Source organism: Schistocerca serialis, chromosome 8 (assembly GCF_023864345.2).
Source record: "Schistocerca serialis cubense isolate TAMUIC-IGC-003099 chromosome 8, iqSchSeri2.2, whole genome shotgun sequence".
In the NCBI taxonomy this organism is placed as follows: Eukaryota; Metazoa; Arthropoda; class Insecta; order Orthoptera; family Acrididae; genus Schistocerca; species Schistocerca serialis.
In genome coordinates, this window is record NC_064645.1 from 479,246,996 (window position 1) to 479,272,319 (window position 25,324).

Below are 25,324 nucleotides of genomic sequence, written 5' to 3' on the forward strand. Positions count from 1 at the left end.
CAGCGGAGCTTGTCGGTTGCAATCTGGTGCCACAAACCTTTGACAAATACTGGTCGAATCCATGAAGTTCAGAACCGCTGTAGTACTGAGCTCCTAAGGTGGTCGAACACGCTATAAAGCAGGTGGTAGTAATGGTTTTTCTCAACTCTGTATGTTCATTTACTTTACCATTTATCTACTGTTTTCATACTTTTGGAAGCAAGTTATGATAAATCTGCCTGTTTATTGACGGAGGCAAAAACTCACCTCGCTTCATCACTATCAAAGTGAGATCTTCGAGTGTATTCTTTAAGTTTTGGAAAGAGATGAAATCGGATGGGGCCAAGACGGGACTCTTTGGAGTATGATCGATGAAAGTGAATCCCTCCGAAGGTGTCGGATTGTTGCAGATGTCGCAGCGCTCGTATTTGGTCTAGTATTGCCATGCTGAATGTGAGGGTGCTCCGTGAATGGACGGACTCTTCGAATTTGAAACTCGATTACAGCACTCTGTTTCTCACGCACCGACATAGTTACGTTACACATCGCCATGTTACACACTACAATTCGGAACCCTCTAGCGGCAAATGGTTGCAAAGATGTAGACATGAGCAATAAAGCTGTAGTATGTTAGTAAGATTCGTTTTATTTAGAAAAGCAAGAGCTTTCGCATGAAAAATTCGCAGGCCGTACTCTTCAGCTGATGTGTTTTAGTGTCTTTAGTTATAACTAAAATTCTTTGGTCTTATAAACACAATGTTTGACCTCATTGTCACCAGCATTCGATGTTGACGTTGCTTATAATTTGTAACCCACATTTTACAATGAATGTCAGTTTATTCTTGAGAAATGTACAGGTCTACGTCAGGTACTTTAGTTTATAATTATTTTTCGTGTTCTGCATATGCAGTGCCCAACCTCATTCACAATTATAACTAGTGGATTGCCATATGCAAAGTGTAGCACAACATTATTAATGACTTTAAATCAGTAACTATGTAACATATTGTTTAAATAACAGTTTCATTTATTATATATCCGACGAAGTAACTCATTGTCACTATACATTATGTTTGTTACGAATACTATTATTTATGATAAGAACTGCACTCGATAATGTATCTTAATTAAAAAATAATATTATTGCGTCAGTTAGTTGACAAGTTCATTGATTGTAGTTACTACCCGCAAATGTATTTTGCATAACATCATTGTGCCAAACAATATCTGTCTTGCAAAGCATCACTCCTACGACATTCAGTGAAATGGACTGCCACGTTTTACGATGTAGCGTCATCTACGCCAGTTTTAGTGCTGCTATACTCAATGTAGTGGAAAAACAAGTTTGTTTGTATGCCCATCCTCCGCAGCAAGCATTAAATACTTGTTTTGTAAATAAAACTACCTTTTTCTGCTGCTAGTTACTTTATTTATCCCATACCTGTTTAGCCTTCTCCTGTTCTAAGGCATCATCAGTGGGATCTGTAACGATGCAGTTTTGTTAGTTTCAGATTATTAAACAGTACACTTCGTGATTTTTTTATAAAAGAAATATACTTACGATTTGCTTATCTGCCTTTCCTCACATCTGGTCTGGAGGTCGCACTACCACTTTTATCACTGCCATATAATCACACCTTGGCTTCTGGCCTTCCTCACACTGTTCACCATGTTTCTCATTCTTTTTTGTGGTGTATTATTGTTCTTTTGTCACTCGATGCAGCTATTTCGTCGTACACTGTTTTTCATAACGTAAATATTGCGACTCCATTGCGTGTTTCATCGTCTTTGGTATGTTTACCTATTTGTTGCCAACCTAACGAAGTATATGTTCGAGACTATCTTCTATTTATGATGTTTATACTGTGTGGGAGTATGAGTGAGAGAGGGAGAGGGAGATAGAGCCGACGAGCGTTTTTTTAGTTTTTTTTTGGGGGGGGGGGGTTGGGGGGTGGGGGGGGAGAGCGAGGGTGTACTACGTGTTAGCGATTGGTTGAAAACTTTGGTGACAGTTGATTTGGCTTTTCGTTTCAATATCCTGTGGAGGGGTTCATGGATGAGTGAGTGTAAAAGTGTTGGGTTCTATTATTATTATAAAATGGTTCAAATGGCTCTGAGCACTATGCGACTTAACTTCTGAGGTCATCAGTCGCCTAGAACTTAGAACTAATTAAATCTAACTAACCTAAGGACATCACACACATCCATGCCCGACGCAGGATTCGAACCTGCGACCGTAGCGTGTTATTATTATATTGGACAGTATTATTATATTAATCCTTTTTGCGAACGTTATTCTATTATTTTAACTATTAGTGTAAATAATGAATTGCTTGGCATGTGTACTTGGTCATTCAATAGGATTTTCCCTACTGCTTTGCTTTTCTGTATATGGTAATTTTCTTGCATGGTTAGGAAGTGTTTTTATTGTTGATTCTAATTATTTTCATAAAGTAACTAGCAGCAGGAAAAGACAGTTTTATTTAAAATCAAGCATTCAATTTAGTTGATTTCTGTCAGTGTCTACAACGTGTTTCCAACATTGAACTACTCTTATTGTATTCTCTGAATTCTCCCATTGAGTAAATTATAGATGTTAAACTTTGGGTGCTATTTCTTTTGGTGATCTTCAAGTGTGTCTCTGATGACATTTACCTGTTAACTGCGAGCAGTCTTTACGCAACCTGCCAAATTGTGTGGTTTACGAAATTAGCTACATTACGTGTATATTACATACCAATTTTGAACATCGTTGTATTGGGTGTAGTGGTCAGTCATTTATGAGAATTATGCATTTTTGATCCATCTGATGTGGGTTTACTGCTTTGTAAGTGTTGACTCTGATTTCGATATACGGGGGTCGTTCCGAAAGTAGTGTCTCCTATTTTTATTCATGGAAACTACAGAAGATACATAAGTCATAACAGGACAGCTAAAGACTGTCATTTCTTCACATAGTCACCACCGTTTATAATGCACTTTTGCCAACGATGAAGCAGAACCTGCATGCCACCCTTTGCCAACAGCTTTGATAATAGCTTCCGAGTCTTGAAAATGTTCGCCACGTAGTCCATCTTTCACGCACAAGGGAGTCTGAAGGCGCGACGGATGTGGTAAGACAGTGTAGTCGAATTTTGCACTGATTTTCGTGGTCGCTAAACTGATATAGATCCTGGCATTATGATATTGCACCGGCCACTGTGGCCGAGCTGATCTAGGCTCTTCAGTCCGGAACCGCGCTGCTGCTATGGTCACAGGTTCAAATCCTGTCTCGGGCATGGATGTATGATGTTCTTAGGTTAGTTAGGCTTGAATAGTTCTAAGTCTAGGGGGCTGATGACCTCGGATGTTAAGTCCCATAGTACTTAGAGCCATTTGAACCATTATGATGTTCCACGTGAAAGTTGCTCTTCTCTTGCCTTATGCTGGCAATGCGGGCTTTCAGCTTAGTCAGTGTCGTCTCGTAGCGTGCTGAACTGACAGTTTCTCCAGGCTGCAGGACATTCACATCCTGGCTATCCAACAAGACTGTACATATCACTTTGCCTGCAGACGGCTGTGTCTTGAATTTCTTCTTTGACGGAGAATCCGCTTGTCGCCACTCCATGGACTGTCTTTTGGATTCCGGCTCGTAGTGGTGACACCACGTCTCATATCCGGTGACGGTGCTATTCAGAAAATTTTCACCTTCAGATTCATATTGGTCCAGCAGACCCCGACAAATTTCCATTCGATGAATTTTTTGTTCTTCTGTATGTATCCGCGGTACCAATCTCTCACAGACTTTGCGATAACCGAAATGTTCCAGTATTGTTTCCATGGCATTGCAGCCGACATTCAGCTTTTCATACAATTCTCTGGCCGTTATTCACTGTAACCTCCCCACCGAAATTTAAATGACAATATTTAATAGAAATGGAGCCAAGCGTAACCTCCCTAGCAATTAAATTTAATGACAATAAAAGTGAGAATCGCAATCTGACTCAAGGTGTAAGCTGTCACGAAAATAATGAAAAACAATTCAATGCTAATGAGACTTCAGTGACAATGTAAACTCAATTAAACCAAAATATCGGTCTTTGGCCCTGTGCAAAAAAAAATCAGAATTAATTTCTTACCTCATTGAAACTGCTTGTCAAATTTCTGCTCTTATTGTTGGCCACAGCTTGGAGGAACTGCATTGCAAATAATATTTTTTTTTTTTTTTAAATTTAACTGAAACGTTTCTTTAAGGGAAATGGAAGGAAATCGTTGGTTCAATTAAATGCTTCTTTTGTTAAAAATATTGCTTTGAAATCAAAATTATTATTGGGGCACTTCTTGAAAATTAATTACAATAAATAAACTTTACATTATCTGACGATTACCTTAATTAACAATATACCTCATTCAGCATCTTGACCAGAATGCCATGTGGACGCTCGCCGACTCCTCACACACACAACTGCACTCGACTGCTACTACCGACATACTGCACTGCTCACAGACTGCCCACTGACAGACTGCTCGCAACTGTACTACACGATTACTACTAGCGTACTGCTCGCAACACTCGCGCGGTCAAGTGCAGACTAACTACGATAAATGGCTCTCTGGTCAGAGACTCTGCAATGCCTCGCCATCGCCGCCACACAACATACGTGTTTCATAACCCTCCACTGGGGGGGCAAAAATTTGGCAGCGATGGTGAGTCATTTGGACTTGCCAAGCGCGGCAAAATTTTTCTTTAATTAATAGACTTCTACAATTTACAGAATATTTAGATGTAGTACATGAATTAAATGTTGTGCACATGCACCGAGTACAAAACATTTCAGACAAAGACAAGATATGAGTACAAAACGTATTAGCAAATCATAAAACTGTATATACAAATTATTTGACAGATAACAGAGTGCACACGCACTGAAAAAATTCTTTAGCATTTTCAGAACAAATAAACAGAATGGCAGAAAATCATGTTGATAAGTGACATGAGTGTACTCGCACTGGAGTTGAGAACATATCAGCAAATAACGAAATGTATATACAATGAGTAACAAATGACATAAGTGCATACGCACTGTAGTATTGAACATACAGAATGAGTACAAATCATATTAAAAAATGAGAAAAGTGCACAGGCACTGAAGTTCAGTAGAAAACATATTAACACATAACCTAAGTGCACATGCACTGTAGTTCAGAACATATCATTAAAATAAAAATGTATATACAATATAAAAGACAAGAGTGTACATATACTGTACTTCAGAACAAATCAAAAAAAAATGTCTTTAGCATTTTCGCAATAAATAAACATAATGGCAAAAAATCATATCGACCAGTGACATAAGTGTACTCGCACTGGAGTTCAGCGAATCGAAAAAAATGTATAGCCCATGAACATAAATGATGTTAGCAAAAAATGATCTTCACTATGTGACAAGAATTAGGATAGGAAAGGGAAGGATTGCATCATGGTTGTAGCACTTTAGATTGCACACAGCTGTTCTGAAAGTCCATATCTTTCACAGAAGTACAACACCAAGTGACACAATTTGCAGTTCTTTTCCCATCAGAATTTATCAGTGTAGCCAAGACACTGAACTGTCATAGTAATATTCCATGTTTTCATTTTGGCAGTACATTAGGTACACCAAACAGTGGGACCATAATAACGTCTTCATCGCTCACGGTGGTGGACAGCATGTCGTGTCAACACCACGCTCTTACAAGGCACACCAACGTAGAATTAGTGCAAAAACCAAATATAGTGCTCCATAATCATGAGGATGGACAGGACAAATCGACATTGCAGTAATTCAGGGTAGTTAGCTCATAAGGTGAAGGACATTAAGTCACATACCATTCTTCACTAGTAGTTTGCGGCATTCATAGCCCAGTTATTGAACATTTCTGTACCATGTATGTAGTACTACAGAAAAATGTTCATTAATTGTTTTACATAGAATCAGTAACCTTCTTTTCCTAGTTACAAAGCATTATTAAATAATCGCATTCTTTTCCAGTTACAATGTATAGCATAGTTAATTAATCATTTGTCATTCCAATAGTAATCTCATTCTTGTCCAGTTACAAAGCATAATTAATCACTTGTCATTTCAATATAGTAAGAATCATTAGCTTTTTTTTAATTACAAAGCATTATCAAACAATCACATTCTTTTCCAGTTACAAAGCGTAATTAATTATTTGTCATTTGAATTCCAATATGGTATTAATTATTAGCCTTTTCCTAATTACAAAGCATTATGAAACAATCGCATTCTTTTCCAGTTACAAAGTATGGCATAGTTAATTAATTATTTGTCATTCCAATATAGTATTAATTATTAGCCTTTTCCTAATTACAAAGCATTATGAAACAATCGCATTCTTTTCCAGTTACAAAGTATGGCATAGTTAATTAATCATTTGTCATTCCAATATAGTATTAATCATTAGCTTTTTCCTAATTACAAAGCATTATGAAACAATAGCATTCATTTCCAATTACAAAGCATAACATAATTAATTAATCATTTTCCAAGTGACATATTATTCATTGCTGTTCAGCATTACTCAGAACTTTCTGAAACTGGTATCACTATTTGGGACTGGTAATACATTTTTTTGTTAGCAATGCATTGCGTTGGGATCGATAATTAATTGCTGAGGCATAACACTATTTGCTTTTGACCTATTGCTGCGAATGAGGATAGTTAACGTCATTCGTCATGAGTCAGCTGTAGCAAGGTTATGTAACAAGGCAGTATATGTGATCACATTTATAAATGATAAACACAAATGGGTAAAAATAAAAATGCAAGTACTAGAACAGGTATAATAAGTAACAGGTTTAGTAAGTATCATGAAAAGCTTCTCCTGGAAAAAATACAAAATGGATTATTGACCTGAAAGAAGAAACGCACACTATGCTGAAAATTAGTGAACTTCGAATTAAAAGATAGTGAAATGTGTATAAAAATGTGTTCCATAGCTGTCCTTTCCAAAACTTTCCATCATCCTACTATGCAATATAACACCTGCTGTCAAAACAAACTGCAACAAATACTTAAATAACTACATAGCCTAAATATAACTTCAACATTATCCTCATCTGTAAAGAAAAAACTTCATTATCCATCACTTCATTATCCATATTATCATAACTTCATTATTATCATCACCTGTAAAGAAAAACTTCATTATTCATAGTAGCATATTCTTCATCATTATTCATCAGCATTCATTATCATCTGCAAAAAAAATCACTTCATTACTCATTACACAACTAATCCTTATCTCTAGCATATTTCATCACTAAAACTAAGATGTGTAGTTCTGTCTGACAGCCTGCATCAATCACCTTGTATTCTGAAAGAAAAAATTAGTTAAGACTGCTATTCTACGATGAGTATAGTTTATTCTTGTTAATGCTTGTTAATCCTGATCCATTTACTCTTCCTCATAAAGTTATTGCATCTTCTTTCGTTTATTCCATAGGTGAAATTCCCATTTCTGTTGAATTTATTTCTTACACGCATCATTTCTTTCCGAAATTGATGAACAAAGATTAATGTCTTGCATTTAAATCATATACCCACTAGATAATGACTGGTTAATGGTGACACAATTAAGCATACAGCATAACATGACAGAAAACGTAATATGTCAAAGACATTGACAGTGTTCAAAGCCAAATTGTACAGAGAATATCACAATGCAGCAGCAGAAAATGTAAAACAGTCACGATCTTGAGATGTCATAGGGCAACAAAAATGTCAAAGTCAACTGGTGTGTGTTATATCTTAACTATTCCACAGTGCATATAAACAAAACTGGAATACAATCATACACACAAAAAAAGTGGAAAATGTGCACGGTCTGATGTGTAACGACAAGAAAAGCGACCTGCTAACCTTACCTTGCTGGGCACTTGCCAAGAAAAATACGATAATCATCAATAATTAGTCATGTGAATATAATTGCATAAGTGGTCATAAAAAAATTAGTAAATGGCATCATAGTGTGTCGAATCATAAGGTGTCTTCATTCAATAAAGGGTTTAATATTTGACCAATGGTGGTTGCCTTTCGATTTTCTGGTTCTCAAAGTTTCGACGTGTACCACATTGGGATGAGGAATGCTGCGAATCCTATATGGACCTGCGTATAGAAGTTCAAATTTACTGCACTTACCTTTTAATTTACTGGATAAATAGTGTGTACGTACTAATATTTTCTGTCCAACGTGAAAGTCGCGGCGTGTACAAACCTGTTTTTGCTGTCTTCTCCGGCGCTCTGCGGCACGTTTGATGTTGTTCAGCGCAATGTCAATTATTTCATGGTGTCGTAGGCGACGACATTTAGGGAAGTTTACTAACTCTTTAATTTTGTTTGGTGGTTCAACGTTTTTCAATATAACAGACGGAGATAGCATAGTGGATTCATTTGGAATGGAATTAATTACATCTTGGAATGAGAGTATGTGTGTATCCCAATCAATATGTCTTTGGTGGCAGTATATTCGGTACAGCTTACCAATTTCTTTCATTAACCGTTCACAAGGGTTCGAAGAAGCATGGTACTTGGATATGTAAATCGGAGAAATGTTTCTAGCTCGTAACATGCGTGTCCATATGCCAGAACGAAGTTGAGATCCATTGTCAGAAATTACTCTCATCACATGCCCTACATGAAATAGAAAATGTTTTACAAATGTTTTCGAAACAGTTTTAGCAGTAGCTTTGCGTAATGGAGTGAAAGTAACAAATTTTGAAGTGACCTCAACAGCGACAAAGATGTAGCAAAAACCTCTGTTAGTTCTCGGAATCGGACCAAAAATGTCTACAGCCGCCATGTGTCTTAATTTAACAGGTACAATGGGATATAAAGGAGGAATATGTGGAGTGGTGTCTGATTTAGCTTTTTGGCAAATTTTACAAGACGCTAAAACTCGTCGTATACGTTTCTCCATGTTGGTAAAATAACAGTTCTGTCTCAGTATAAGAAAACATTTTCTTGCTCCGTAATGTGCGTAACTTAAATGAGTGTACCATATTAATTTGTTAACCAGTTCGTCAGGAATGCATAATAACCAATTGTTGCTGTCAGGATGAGAGCGGCGAAACAGAATGTCATTGCGTACAGTGTAATGGTTTCTAATCGTAACATTATTCCTATCTAGCCAAAGGTGTTTAATTTCTTTCCACACGTTGTCTTTATTTTGTTCTTGTGCTATGTCCTGTAATGACGATGAAATAAAGTTTTCAAATGCAACTTGCTGAATGTACATGACACTGAAATTTGTTTTGCAGAAGTTGGTTGCTACGTCTTGCTGATTGTTGCTCAGAGAACGCGATAGTGCGTCTGCTATAACATTTTGTGTGCCGGGAATGTGAACTATTGTAAAATTAAATTCCTGTAAATAAAGTTTCCATCTGCTTAATCTGTCGTGAGTGAATTTAGCCGAAAGTAAAAATTGTATCGCTCTGTGGTCTGTGTAAACGGTGGTATGTCTGCCATAAAGAAAGTGCCTAAATCTCGTGAAAGCCCATACAACACATAATGTTTCCAGTTCTGTAACGGAATAATTTCGCTCAGCAGGTGACAGAATGCGGCTTGCAAATGCGATGTTTTTAATTACTGTAGAACCATCTTCTTCAATTTCCTGGAAAATGTGTACGCCTAAAGCGGTGTTAGAACTATCGGTGGCAATGGAAAAATTTCTGGTAAGATCTGGGTGCGATAAAAGTGGAGCATTCAACAAAGCATGTTTCAGGTTCACAAATTCAGAATGTGCTTGCTTATCCCAAGACCAAATACTGTTTTTACCTGTTAATTGGCATAATCTGGGTGTGTCTAAAGCAGAGTGATGAATAAATTTACGAAAAAAGTTAATTAAGCCCAAAAAACTGCGTAGTTGTTTCTTCGTCGCAGGAACAGTAATGTCACGTAGAGCTTGAAGTTTTTCCGGATCAGGTGCAATGCCTTCTGCTGAAATTACGTGTCCAAGAAATTTTATGGAAGTTTTGCCAAAGTGCGATTTACTAAGATTAACTGCAAGTCCTTGTGCACGAAAAGTTTGCAACAGTTGTTCTAAAATCACATTGTGTTCAGACCAGTTAGCTTCTGCAATAAGAATATCGTCTACGTACGTCGTAATTCTGTCCTTCAGTTCTGTCGGAAGTATTGTGTTCAAACCGCGAATAAAAGCTGCAGAAGAAATAGTTAACCCGAATGGTAATTTACAAAATTGATAACAGTCGCCAAAACAAAGAAAAGCTGTATATTTTCTACAGTTCGGATGAAGCTGAATTTGCCAAAATCCCGATTTCAGATCTAATGTAGAATAAATAGCGGTACCGTGAAATTTCTGTAGAAGTTCCTCTAGTGTCTGTGGTCGATCTGTTTCATTAACAATAATGTCATTAATGTGACGTGAATCAAGTACAAGGCGAAGTGAGCCATCTTTTTTCTTAACAATATGCAGCGGGTTTATGTACGGACTAACTGCCGGTTCAATAATTCCTTGGTCGAGCATATCTTGCAATTCTTTTTTAACTTGTTCTCTATGAATATACGGAATAGGATAATGCTTAGCTTTAAATGTGTCGTGCTGTTTCACTTGAAATTCATACATAAAACCGGACATAGTACCAGGAATGTTGTCGAAAACTGGAGCTTGCTGTAAAAGAATTTTGTGCAACTGCGTGCGTTCGTCGTCTGTATTTGCACTGCTCTCTTTAACCTTATCAGAAATCATCTGCATTACGTCGTAGTCAGCTTCGTCTGGAGTGTTATAGTTGTGTACATACGTATCCGTGAACAATGTGGAATTACAATCAATGTTACGTGTTGCGGAAATGACCTCTGTGCGATTAATTGTTTGTTCTTCCGCAGATAAAGAGTGCTGAAATTCTAAAGCAAGTTGTACATTTTCATCCTTTAACATTAAATAAGAATTCTGAAAATCAATGACTGCGTCGTGTTGTACCAGAAAATTCGTACCTAAAACAACGTCTGTTGTCAATTATGGAACAATCCAAAAATTTGAGTGGAAAGTATGACCTCCAATACAAAATGATAAATGCGTCTGTAATTTAACGCCTACTCCTTTACTCGATACTGCTCCTTTTACTTTCGTCTTGCCTAAAGGTAATGTGGGATAAGTATTCTCTTTGTTGCACTCGTTGAAAGTCTCCTCATTTATTACTGATATAGGTGATCCGGAATCGATTACTGCTGAAAATTTCGATGAACCAATTTTAATTTCGATAACAGGATGTGAAATAGTTTTGTGAACAAATGGTCTTTCCTGCAAGAGAGTGTCTCTGATATCGTCAAAAGTAATTACATTTTCATGAATAACATTCTGTGTGTCTAAAGTAGTACTTGTATTATTGGAAGATGCGACCTGTACAGTATCTAGTCAGATTCTATCTGATGTGTTACTATTTTCAGCTGGATGTTGTGGCATTTCTACTATTTGAACTGTTCTATTACTTCTTCCAGACGTATTACGTTCTGGATGGTACCTACTGTCGGGTTCATTCATGAGAATATGTTCTTGTTGATTACTTTGTTGCTGGTAAGACCGACTGTTATTATATGTACGCTGATAATTGTGCTCATCGTTTTTACGTCTGTCGTGATAGTCATTCCTATACGGTGCATTGCGATAGGAATTGAAATATTGTCTTCTTTGTACGTAGTTGTTTCCTTGCTGTCGTGCGTTACTATTTGTTGGATCTGTGACTATACGTGCACGCGGCGGAACATTAAAGCCTGGTTGACCTTGTGTATAACATTGTTGGTTACGTATACTAACCGGTTGACTTTCATGCTGTTGCGGTGGAAAACTTCTATTGTTACCAAAATGTGCTTCCTGTTGCTGAAAATTTTGACGATATTGATAATCTGAATTTTGTCTGTGATTTAAGTTCTGGTAGTTGTCGTTCCTAAAGCGTCTGTTACTTTTCCTATTGAAATTACGTCCCTGATCATAATTACTGTAAGTTTGTTGACCTTGGTTATTATACGAAAAGTTTTTGTTTACAAATGAATAATCAGATTGCTGTACTTCTAAAAGCTGCAACAGATCCCTGAATGCTGAAATGTTTTCTTTTTGCTGGCCCGTTAGAAGTGACACTCGTAATGACCGTGGTAATTTGGAAATGCATAATTGTATAAGTGCAGATTCACTGTACGGTTCACTCAGGTATTGGTTTTGTTGTACCATGTGCTCAAAAAATTGCGTCACACTGGGAAAATTTGAGTTCTCGTAATTCGGCAAACTAATTAACTGATCTTTAATTCCGCGCTGTGTCGTCTTCGACCAGTACGCTGATAGAAAAGCATTCTGAAACTCTTCTACCGAATAGCACTGTCTCGCGATCGGTCTCATACGAGTTGCCGGTTCGCCTTCCAAAAAGCTGCAAATAAATTCAAGTTTATGCGTAACAGGCCAAGTCGGTGGAAAAGCAAAGCTAAACTGTTGTATCCAATCCAGTGGGTGAATCTGTGTTCTGTCGTTTTTAAATACTTTAAACTTTCTCACTGACAGAAAATGTTTGTAATCAAAATTATCGTCTCTGTGTGATAGAACAGGTTCCGGATTGTAAGAGAATCTATTGAACTGTGGTTGTTCGGAATCTGAGTCCTGTACTCTCTGTAGATTACCCAAATTATACGCGCTGCGTGAGTCTGACAAATGTTCATAAAGTGGCGTCTGTTGTGGTAAGTTATTATTAACTGAAATACTTTTCATCTCTGTTACTTCTTGTTGTAAACTCGATAACTTTCTACGCAACGTGTTATTAGACGAATCGATCTCATTAATTGTCTGCTGTAAATTTTGAAATTCAGGTGTTTGGTTAAATGAAACCGGTGCAGTATCGTCTGATTTATTATCATTATTACTTTCAATAGCATCAATACGACTGGCTAATTCATCATATTTTTCAGTCAGTATTTTTGCCTGATCATCGGTTTTAGAATCGGATGCATTAATCTGTTTTTGCAACTTACGTGTAGTTTCGCTCAGTTTTTTAACATCAGCTTTGATGACATCGCAATCCTGTGTTAGTTCTAATTGTTCGAATCTGTCTGTCACTGTTTGAATATTTACTGTGTGTGTATCTGTTTTTGATTTAAGATCAGAAATTTCATCACGTAATTCCGCGTTCAACTGTTCTATGGTATTAATTTTGTCGGACACTGTAGTAATATTATTGTCTACATACGTTTTTGCCTTCGCAAACATTTTACGTTTGTCTTCCTGTCTCTGTGCTGTGATTGTTTCCATTACTTGTCGTTTCACTTTGTTTTGATCCTGAATAAATTTGCGGAAACGCATATCACTGTTTTGTATATGGTGATTAAGACGTTCGTTAATTTGAGAGTTCTGTTGTTCGAATTTCGCGTCTATCTTTGCGTCCATTGTGCGCGAAAGTTCTACCGTCATTGCTTTAAACTCTTCCCGTAATTATGTAGCTTTTTCAGAGCATAGTTTAGCGACTCCGCTAATTTCGTCTCTGAGTTTGCATTAATGTGGTATTTACAGGTTATCACGCTGTAACAGCATGCGTTCTCAGAAATTATAAGTTCACGAAGGTACATGTATCACATTGGAACAGCCGAAATAAAATGTTCAAACGTACCTACGTTCGACATTTTAATTTAAGAAACCTACCTGTTACCAACTGTTCGTCTAAAATTGTGAGCCATATGTTTGTGACTATTACAGCGCCATCTGTCACAAAGCGAAAAAAGTGGTCCAACTAAAACATTCATATTTCTTTACGTACTACACGAATATGTAATAAAAATGGGGTTCCTATTAAAACAACGCAGTTGATATCCGTTTGACCTATGGCAGCGCCATCTGAAACGTCCCCTTAGAAAAATTAATGAATTACTGTGCTGATGAACCTCTTACATTATTTGATTTACAAGCAGCTGAGCAAAACTGAACGTACTCAGACATTTCTCTGTTTACGTGTTCTGTTCAACACTAAACTGACACACAATATTTTATTTATTTATTTATTTATTTTTTATTTTATTTTATTTTATTTTTTGTTTTTTAGCGCAGCGCAATCTGACTTTCAATAGTCCCTACAAAAGAATGGCCCTGACTAACAATAACCGATACCTTTCATGAATCACTTACGTCACAAACATCCTCGTTACTCGAACTACTGCGATACAGCGAGCATCAATACTGCCAGTTAAATAAAAGATTCCAACCACGGAGTGCACTAACTACTGATAGGCATGGTCAGCAAATGAAAGATTTTGATAGAGAACAAATAATGTATTTACCTTAATCATGTTCAAAAGTCATTAAATATATATATCAGTTCATGACATCCAGTCTTACAAATTTACTCTCTCTGATGGACACACGTCCATATCATCCGCTCTCAAAACTCCGCGATCTCACTCCCCACATCCACCACTGCTGGCGGCTCATCTTCAACTACGCAACGCTACGTGCTGTTAACAGCCAACTGCCCAACACTACAATAGCAAATTCCAACAATGCCAACCAGCCATAGACTGCACACAGCACAGCCAGTGATTTTCATAAAGAGCGCTACGTGGCGTTACCAATATAAAAACCTAAACAGCCTACTTACACATCTAGCGGGCCAACCATAGCGCCATCTGGTTTCCCCCTTCAAGCTAGGCGAGTTTCGTTCTTTGAAGTTTTTTCGTTTGACGCTTATTTCGTGAGATATTTGGCCCGGTCACTATCAATGGACCACCCCGTATATTTGCCGACAAAGTTGGTTGTTCAAATGTGGCAGTAAAGGCGTGGTATGTTTTGCCTACACGAGTCGGTTTTATTGCCGTCCGGGACGAGCTGTGACTACCTGCAGCAATTAATGGCGACGGGGAAAACCGGCGAGTGGGGTCGGCCGTATAGTTGGTCACTTACCGCTGCGGCGCCGTCCACATTGTCATGCAAAGGGGCCGCTTTTCAGTCGGACGTACGTGTGTATGCCGCGGCGCCGCTGCCGCCCTTTCAGCATATGTTGATACGTCGTTACGCGCGGAACAACAAAACGGCGCGGGAGGTCGCGCCGGAGCCAATTTATTGAGAGAGCGCCGGCAGCCGCGTGTATGCGGCGTGGCGTGGAGTGTAGAGCGGTGTAGTGCATCTGCATATTGGCGGGCGGAGGCGCCGATGCGGGCCCCCGATAGCCGGCCGTGTCGGCGTCTCGTTAAATCTGCAGATACAGCGCACAGTGCCGCCGTCGCCGCCGCGGCGGACGCAGATCGCATCGCCGGCCGCCGCGGCCACGCAGGGTGCTAAGCAGCGGCGGCTGCCGGCGGCGCGCGGCACGTCCTGGAGCTGGAGCTGCTCTACAGGCCCTCCGCACACACCCAGCCCGGCAGCCCCCGACAAGGCACCGGACTTCCCTAGACGCCAACGATACGTGCTACGGTACTTGCTGCATATCACGCGGACTCGTCCGGCTAATTAACAACTCGCTTCAGCCTGAACAAGCTGCAGTTCCTACGGATACTGGAAAGCGACACTGGTGTTGAAACAGTTTCTGGAATTTGCAATTACACTACTGGCCATTAAAATTGCTACACCAAGAATAAATACAGATGATCAACGGGTATTCATTGGACAAGTATATTATACTAGAACTAACATGTGGCTACATTTTCACGCAGTTTCGGTGCATAGATCCTGAGAAATCAGTACCCAGAACAACCACCTCTGGCCGTAATAACGGCCTTGATACGCCTGGGCATTGAGTCATACTGAGGTTGGATGGCGTGTACGGGTACAGTTGCCAATGCAGCTCCAACATGATACCACAGTCATCAAGAGTAGTGACTGGCGTATTGTGACGAGCCAGTTGCTCGGCCACCATTCACCAGACGTTTTCAATTGGTGAGAGATCTGAAGAATGTGCTGCCCAGGGCAGCATTCGAACATTTTCTGTATCCAGAAAGGCCCGTACAGGACCTGTAACATGCGGTCGTGCATTATCCCACTGAAAAGTAGGGTTTCGCAAGGATCGAACGAAGGGTAGAGCAACGGGTCGTAACACATCTGAAATGTAACGTCCACTGTTCAAAAGTGCTGCCAATGCGAACAAGAGGTGACCGAGACGTGTAACCAGTGGCACCCCATACCATCACGCCGGGTGATACGCCAGTATAGCGATGGCGAATACACGCTTCCAATGTGTGTTCACCGCGATATCGCCAAACACGGATGCGACCATCATGATGCTGTAAACAGAACCTGGGTTCATCCGAGAAAATGACGTTTTGCCGTTCGTGCACCCAGGTTCGTCGTTGAGTACACCATCGCAGGCGCTCCTGTCTCTCATGCAGCGTCAAGTGTAACCGCAGCCATGGTCTCCGAACTGATAGTCCATGCTGCTGCAAACGTCGTCGAACTGTTCGTGCAGATGGTTGTTGTCTTGCAAACGTCCCCATCTGTTGGCTCAGGGATCGAGACGTGGCAGCACGATCCGTTACAGCCATGCGTATAAGATGCCCTGTCATGTCGACTGCTAGTGATCTGTTGGGATCCAGCACGGCGTTCCGTATTACCCTCGTGAACCCACCGATTCCATATTCTGCTAACAGTCATTGGATCTCGACCAACGCGAGCAGCAATGTCGCGATACGATAAACCGCAATCGCGATAGGCTACAATCCGACCTTTATAAAAGTCGGAAACGTGATGGTATGCAAGTCTCCTCTTTACACGAGGCATCACAACAACGTTTCACTAGGCAACGCCGGTCAACTGCTGTTTGTGTGTGAGAAATCGGTTGGAAACTTTCCTCATGTCAGCACGTTGTAGGTGTCGCCACCGTCGCCAACCTTGTGTGAATGCTCTGAAAAGCTAATCATTTCGTATCACAGCATCTTCTTCCTGTCGGTTAAATTTCGCGTCTGTGGCAATTCATCTCCGTGGTGTAGCAATTTTAATGGCCAGTAGTGTATTTACTCCTCGGAAGTGTAATGTATGGATTTTCTATATTGTCTGAAGAAAAGCATTTTATAGCCATCAGCTTCATTCCTTAGCGGTTTCGGTTTATATAGCCATCATCACTGGGAAACTAAACTAGAAAAACAGAAAAAAACTGCGTACCGTACTCACACAGAAAGAAAGAAAAAAGTAAGAATTATACTTTTGTTGAGCGGTTCTAGGCGCTACAGTCCGGAACCGCGCTGCTGCTACTGTCGCAGGTTCCAATCCTGCCTCGAGCATGGATGTGTGTGATGTCCTTAGGCTAGTTAGGTATAAGTATTTCTGAATCTAGGGGACTGATGACCTCAGATGTTAAGGCCCATAGTAGACAGAGCCATTTGAACCATTTACAACTTTTGTTTATCGAAATGAAAGCAGTAATTACAAAGCAGTAAACCTACATCACATGGGCCAAAAACACGTATTTCTCATAAATGACTCATTATTATACACACTAAAACGATGTTCCGGAGTGGTTTGTAAAATACACGTGATTTAGGTAACTTCATAACGATACAAGCGGGCAGGTTGCGCAAAGACTGCTCACAGTTAACAGGTAAATGTCATCAGAGACACACTTGAACAAAATAACACCAAAGAGCGCAACACTCAAAGATTAAACTACGCGAAGATCTGTAATTTAGTCAGTGGGAGAATTCAGAGAGTAAAATTAGTAGAAGAGTCATTCAGTGTTGGGAACATGTGGGTACTGACAGAAACCAACTACATTGAGAACAACACCAGGAGAATTGGCCTAGATGACGCAACATCGTGAAACACGGTAGTCCATTACACTGTGTGTCGTAACAGTGATGCCTTGTAAGCTACACTGAAGGGCCAAAGAAATTCGTACACCTCCCTAACATCGTGTAGGGCGCCCACGAGCACACAGAAGTGTCCCAAGATGACGTGGCATGAACGCGACTGTCTGAAGTAGTGCTGGAAAGAATTGACACCATGAATCCTGCAGGGCTGGCAATAAATTCGTAAGAGCAGGAGGGGTTGGAGATCTCTTCTGAACAGCACCTTGCAAGGCATCCCAGATATGTTCAATAATGTTCATATCTGCGGAATTTGATGCCCAGCGGAAGTGATCAAACTGAGAAGAGCGTTCCTGGATCCACTCTGTAGCGATTCCGAGGCGGTTGGGGTGTCGCATTGTCCTCCTGCATTTGCCCAAGTCCATCGAAATTCACAACGGACATGAATGGATTCAGGTGATCAGACAGGATGCTTACGCACGTGTCACCAGTCAGAGTCGTATCTAGAAGTATCAGGGGTCCCATATCACTCCAACTGCACACGCCCCATACCATTACAGATCCTCCAGCAGCTTAAACAGTCCTCCGCTAACACGCAGGTTGCATGGATTCATGAGGTTCTCTCGATATGCTCAACACAATTTGAAACGAGACTCGTCCGACCAGACACCATGTTCCCGGTCATCAAAAATCCAGTGTCAGTGCTCAAGGGCCCAGGTGAGACGTAAAGCTTTGTGTCGTGCAATCATCGAGGCTACACGACTTGGCCTTCGGCTCCCAAGGCCCATATCGATGAGGTTCCGTTGAATGGTTTGCACGCTGAGACTTGTTGATGGCGCAGCTCTGAAATCTGCAACCATTTGCTGAAAGGTTGCGCTTCTGTCACGTTGAAAGATTCTCTTCAGTCGTCGTTGGTCCCGTTCTTACAGGAGCTTTTTCCGACCGCAACGATGACGGAGATTTGCTGTTTTACCGGATTCGTGATATTCACGGTACACTAGTGAAATGGTCGTAAGGGAAAATCCCCACTTCATCGCTAGCTCGGATATGCTGTGTGCCATAGCTCGTGCGCCAACTATAACACCACGTTCAAACTCAGTTAAATCTTGATAACCTGCCACTGTAGCAGCGATAACCGATTTGACAACTGCACCAGACACTTGTTGCTTATATTGGCGTTGCTGACTGCAGCGCCGTATTCTGCCTGTTTCATCTTTCTGTATTCGAATACGCATGTCTATGCTAGTTTCTTTGGCGCTTCACTACATAGTTTTATAATTAACGTACAATATCGAGCGCATTTCTTGTCGTAAATATCGTTCTTAGTGAACATAATGTACAGTGACAACGAATGACATCGTCAGACATATAATAAATGAAATCATTATTGAAAAAATATCTAATATAGGCACTGAGTAAAAGTCATTGATAATACTGAGCATCCGTTTGCATATGGCCAACCATAAGGCGTCATTGAGAAAGAGAGTGGCGTAGACATATACAGTTCTCAGGAATAAACTGACGTACATTGTAAAATCCGGGTTATAAATTGCATACAGCGTCAAATAAACACAGTAAGGTCAAACACTGTGTATATAAGACCAAAGAAATTTATTTTATAATTAGAAAGACAATAATAACACATATCGTGGAAATTTACGGTGGAATGGTGAAGAGTAATGCTCCGAATTTTTCATACGAACACTCTTTGGATGCCTCAAACGCTAAGAAATTATTTTTGAATTGCTAATTATTCAAGCGCAATCTTTGGTCAGAGTAGCTGTTTATCCGGAAGATGTGCTTGGCAGCGAGGATCGCGGGTGTTCTGTCGTTATAGGAGTAGTGAGAAGACGCGGAACAGAGGAGTCGTGGCAATGTAGACGTAGAGTTAAGTATATCTGTGTTTATGTAAAACGATTCGAGTTTGAATGTTGTGGAACAGAAGAGAAAGATTCGGTTAGTGATTTAGAATGAAATGAAGTGTAATGAGGTTAGAAAAGCATTTGAAGAGGAATGAAGCTAATACTTTTTATTTATCTGCATTTCAGTCGCATGCAGTTTGGAACCATATCAGGAAGCTTTAGAGTTTTCATTAAAGTTTGAGTAATTTTCACTATAACGTATTTTTCATGTTGGTTAATGATTTGTTTAATATTTGTAAGAGTAAGAGTCTGGTATCAATGTTGCCCTTCGTCACTGTTAATGAGCATTGTAACATCAATTGCATAAAAATGATAATATATCAGATAGTTTAAAAACAGTTTGTTAAAGGAGTATTTCACCTAAGAGCATTGTTCACATCCTCGATCCAAGTCATTTTTATGTAAAGGAGTCCCCCACTCAATGATGTGTAAAAAATAGTTTACGTCTTGTCTGGAGGATTGCACTACGCTGTCACCAATTGTAGTCAGAAATTTGCAGCTGGCGCACAGAGAGCAGCAAGAACCGCATTTTCAAGCAATTGCATTACGTGGTAAGACATTTTCATTCCAGGATTAGTGTGCTGCGAAAATTATCAACGCACAGGGACCATTTCATGAACAGCATTATTAGGCTTATTAGGCAGATTATTGACGCACAAGGATCACTTTGTTTAGTTAAAGAGGTTAATAGTAAAGTTCAGGATTTAATCAGTTCGCAGATTTTTTTAGGAAGATTATAAAATAAGGCCAAATTAATGTTGTATTCTCGCACGCAAATATATTTGTTCCCTCTCGCAGCTGGAAGTGCACAAAGTCACCCAATGGCAAGCAGGCCGCGGTGGCCGAGTGGTTCTAGGCGCTTCAGTCCGGAACCGCACTGCTGCTACGGTCGCAGCTTCGAATCCTGCCTTGGGCATGGACGTGTGTGATGCCCTTAGGTTAGTTAGATTTAAGTAGATCTAAGTTCTAGGGGACTGATGACCTCCGATGTTAAGTCCCATAGTGTTCAGAGCCATTTGAAGCTACCCAAAGGTAAACAACAGCAAAGGTATAACCAACAAACCAATCGAGTACGATCGAATGATAAGAATCAATGAAGGATGCTCTCAGTGTCAACAACAGCCAGAGGAGTAACTTCCAAGATCTGTGTGTGTCTGGAAGACTTGTTGAGTAATATAACGCTGTACATAGTCCTGGATGGCAAGGGTATCCTCAGGAATATTACAGGAAAGCATCATAGGTCCGCTCTGGATTTCTATATACACTCAGAGATGCGCCACGAAGAAATTATTCCAACTGGACAAAAATCGCTAGATATGATGTGCATATACAGACAAAAAGTGATTACAGTTTCAGAAAAATTGGATGACATATTCAAGTCAAAGACCCTCACAAATTCAGCAGGTCAATCAAGTGTCAACTACCCCTTTAGCAACTCGGCAACTACGCAAGCAGTTATTTGGCTTGGCATTGATTAACAGAATTGTTGAATGTCCTCCTGAGGGATATCGTGCCAAATTCTGTCCAATACACACGTTAGATCTAGATATTGGTAGAGAGCCCTGCCCATAATGCTCAAAACGTTCTCAACTAAGAAGAGTTCTGGTGACCTCGCTGGCCAAGATAGGGTTTGGCAAGCACAGAGACGAGCAGTAGGAACTCTCGCCGTGTGCGGTCGGGCATTATCTTGCTGAAATGTAGGCCCAGGATGGCGCTAAATGGGCGTAGAATATCGTTGACGTATCGCTGTGCTGTAAGGGTCTCACAGATGGCCACCAAATGGTTCCTGGTACGAAAAGAAATGTCACCCCAGTCTATCACTCATGGTTGTCGGACCGTATGGCGTGCGACAGTCAGGTTGCTATGCCACCGAAGAAATATCCTGGGACGCGCTAGACAGTGGCGGGATACCAACCTTGATGTCGCCCCCCCCCCCCCCTCATGAGGCCCGACAGCCAGGAGTAATGGTATGGAGTGCCAATTCTTTCCATAGCATGACCCTTTTGGTAGTCATCCGCGACACCTTTACAGCACAACGGTGCGTCGGCGATATTCTACGCCCAGCTTTGTTGTCTTTCATGGTAAACCGCCCTGGGCTTACATTTCAGCAAGATAATACCCGCCCACACACGGTGACAAATTTCTACGGATTGTGTTCGTACTTGCCAAACCTTATCTTATCCAACAACGTCTCAGGAACTCTCCCCTATCCACAACGTTTGGAGCATTATGGATAGCGTCCTCCAACCAGCTCGGGACTTTGACGATCCAAGGCACCAATTGGACAGAATTCGGCACGATATCCCACATCAGGACATCCAACAGCTTTACGAGTCAATGGCGAGTGGGATAACTGCTTGCATAGCGACCAGAGGTGCAGGCGACGATTTATTGAGTTGCTCACTTGTGAAGCTATTTCTCTTCAATAAATCATCCATTTTTTCTGAAATTGTAATCATTTGTTTGTCTGTACATGTACATGACTTCTATTGATTCCTGTCCCATTTGGATAATTCCCTCGTGATGAGTCGTTACATTTGTCTTGCAGTGTATATAAACAATCTGACGGACAGGATGAACACCAGTTTGTGACTAAGAAAGGAGGGAGATGAGAGTTTAATGTCCCGTTGAATGTACAGTCAGTGTAGACATAAATCTGAGACTGTTTACCGATGACGCTAAAGTCCGCGGTAAAGTGAGGTCGTTGCATGCCTGAGGGATACAGGATGACGTAGACAGAATTTCTATTTGGTTTGATGAAAGGCGGCTTGCTATAAGTGAAGAAACTTGTAAGCTAACGTAGATAAATAGTAAAAACAATCCTGTAGTTTTGGAAGAGAGTTTTGGTGGCATGCAGCTAGACGCAGTCACGACGACTGAATACCAGGGAGTCACGTAGCAAAGCGATATGGAATGGAACGAGTACGTAAGGCCGGTAGTAGTGGAGGCGAATGGGCTACTTCGGTTTATTGGTAGAATTTTGTGAAAGAGTGGTTCACCTGTAGAGGAAATAGCATACAGAACACAGGTGCGACCCATTCTTGAGTACTGCTCGAGTGTCTAGCAGCCTAATGAAATCAGGTTAAAGGAAGATGTCAAACCAATCCAGGGGAGTGCTTTTAGATTTATTACCGGTAAGTTGGATCATCAAGCGAGTAATGTGGAAATGTTCCGTGAACTCCTTGGAGGTTAGAAGACGTTCTTTTCCCGAAGCGGTGTTCATAAAATTAAAAGACCAGCATTTGCGGATGACTGCAGAAAGATTCTGCTGCCGGTAAAGTACATTTCGCGGAAGGACCGCGAAGACAAATGAGAGAAAATTAGGGCTTTTACCGAGGCGTGTAGACTGTTACAGGAAGTGGAACGAGTAGAAGTGATACAACGTACCCTTCGCATTACACATTATGGTCGCTTGCGGAGTGTGTTTGTAAATGTAGGATAAGCACACCGTAAATTAAAAAAAGTAGAATAAAGTCATCGTCAGCAGACATCACGATAATGGTTAATACCGTGTAATACCGTCTCTAGCTTGATAAAAGCCTAATTTAGGAGAGGAAGAGGTTCCAGGGGTTTTTCCAGGTGAGTCATCTCCAGCTGAAGACACTCTGTTAAGATCAGATCGAGTAGAACTACGAAAATGCAGGAATTTCGAGTGGTAACCTCCACCCGCTGATGCGAATAGTCGGAGACATTTTCTGTGAGGGTAACATCAGGTGATCTAGTGAGCCGGTCGGGGTGCGATGGGATGCTCCAGCGCTCGTGAGACTAGAACATGTGTGTGAAGCTGTGTGAGCGCGGTTGATGTCCTCTTGGAAGATAAGAGTGTCCACAGCATGCCCCACATGTAGATGTAGAATAATGGTCAGTACTCAGTCACAGGCAGGATTGATATAAAAGTCCTTGTTCATGTTCGCGATAACTTGAATGAGTGGCCTCAGACGTAGTACGAAAAACTCCCCTAATATGCCACCTGCGACCTGAACTACACGCTTCACACACTGCATGTTAATGGCCTCATTTGGCACTACCTGCAGTCGACAACTTGCATCATTTGAGAAGAGAGAAAATGGCAACGCGTGCGACCACACTGCGTACCTACACTCATATATGAAACGAAAACTCAATTGAAACCTTTAGGCCACTTGACCACGTTGGTCAGGAACTAGGGTTCCTTTGGCGAATGCTGCTGAATCTTCTCTCGATATATTAAATTTATTAACACAACCTTTATTACAATAAAGTTTTCATTCCTTAATATTTAAGATACACGATAGCAAAACTTCAGCTCAATAAAAGCACTCATTTAAAGGAATCAATGGACCAAATCAAAGCAATATTAACAATGATGTAAAAGGCAGTAAAATAATCAAAGAAAAGTATTTGGCTGGTGCTATCTTTTCCTCTTTGCTTAATAGTAAGGATAATTTCGTGTAACTGCTTGTACATCAAACTACATAAGACGTCTTAACATTAAGCAACTTTCATAGAAACTTTGAAATTCTTGCCAGAAATTCAAGCCTTTGACAAGAAATTTTTATCGTCAACAAACACCCAGAGACCACCTTGCGAGATAATCATCAATTATCTTTTAAGTAATACCTTACATTAGAGTTTAGAAAACACAGAAATTGCAATTTAAGAATGATACAAAGCCGTTAATCAAAATTTCTAACCATTGAGAAATAGTTCCAATAACATTAAATAAATACAAAGCAGAAACAACCTTTCTAGAAATTTCAATGACTGCATTCAGAAAATGCATCATTCCGTTGCCAGGACAAGCGTGGTCAAACACTTCCCTGGCCGATTGCAATTACAAACAATCCTGTTCTAGCACGGGAACCAACGCACAGAGTATAACCAGGCTTCTACAACAAACAGAGAAGTGAAATCAGTTAACTGAAATGACGTACACTTCCATACGTACACTTATTATCGGCTGCAATGTGCCCTATGGACAGTAAGAAAGGGAAACAGAACGGACTTATAACTATTTTTACAAATTTATTGACGGCTAAATATGTCTGCGCTGCCAGAACATCTTCTTTTCCTGTATTTCGAAACTTAGGAAAGAAGTGTCCCCCACGACCACTTGAATTGGCTGTAAGGTGAGATTAGCTCTGACTGTCAGAGTCCTGGAATGTCAAGATGGACACAAATTCAAAATTCAACGGCTGCAGCGAAGACACTGTATACCATTTGTAATTAGTCAAAACTCCAGCACCGTCTCCCACAGTTCACAGTTCCACTGCCGGCGCTACAATCTCCCGCGCCATCTCGCTCTCATTGTATTGCGCTGCTTACGAGAAACCTCCGCCAGGGAGCATGTGTCCGCTGGGCACCTACCAACCATGGCGCTGGAATCTATCGTGGTCAAGCAAAATCTGTTGGGACACTTTCCGTGTTGTTTGGCTGGTTAAAGGAGGAGGAGGAAATTAGTGTTTAACGTCCCGTCGACAACGAGGTCATTAGAGACGGAGCACAAGCTCGGGTTAGGGAAGGATGGGGAAGGAAATTGGCAGTGCCCTTTCAAAGGAACCATCCCGGCATTTGCCTGAAGTGATCTAGGGAAATCACGGAAAACCTAAATCAGGACGGCCGGACGCGGGATTGAGCCGTCGTCCTCCCGAATGCGAGTGCAGTGTGCTAACCACTGCGCCACCT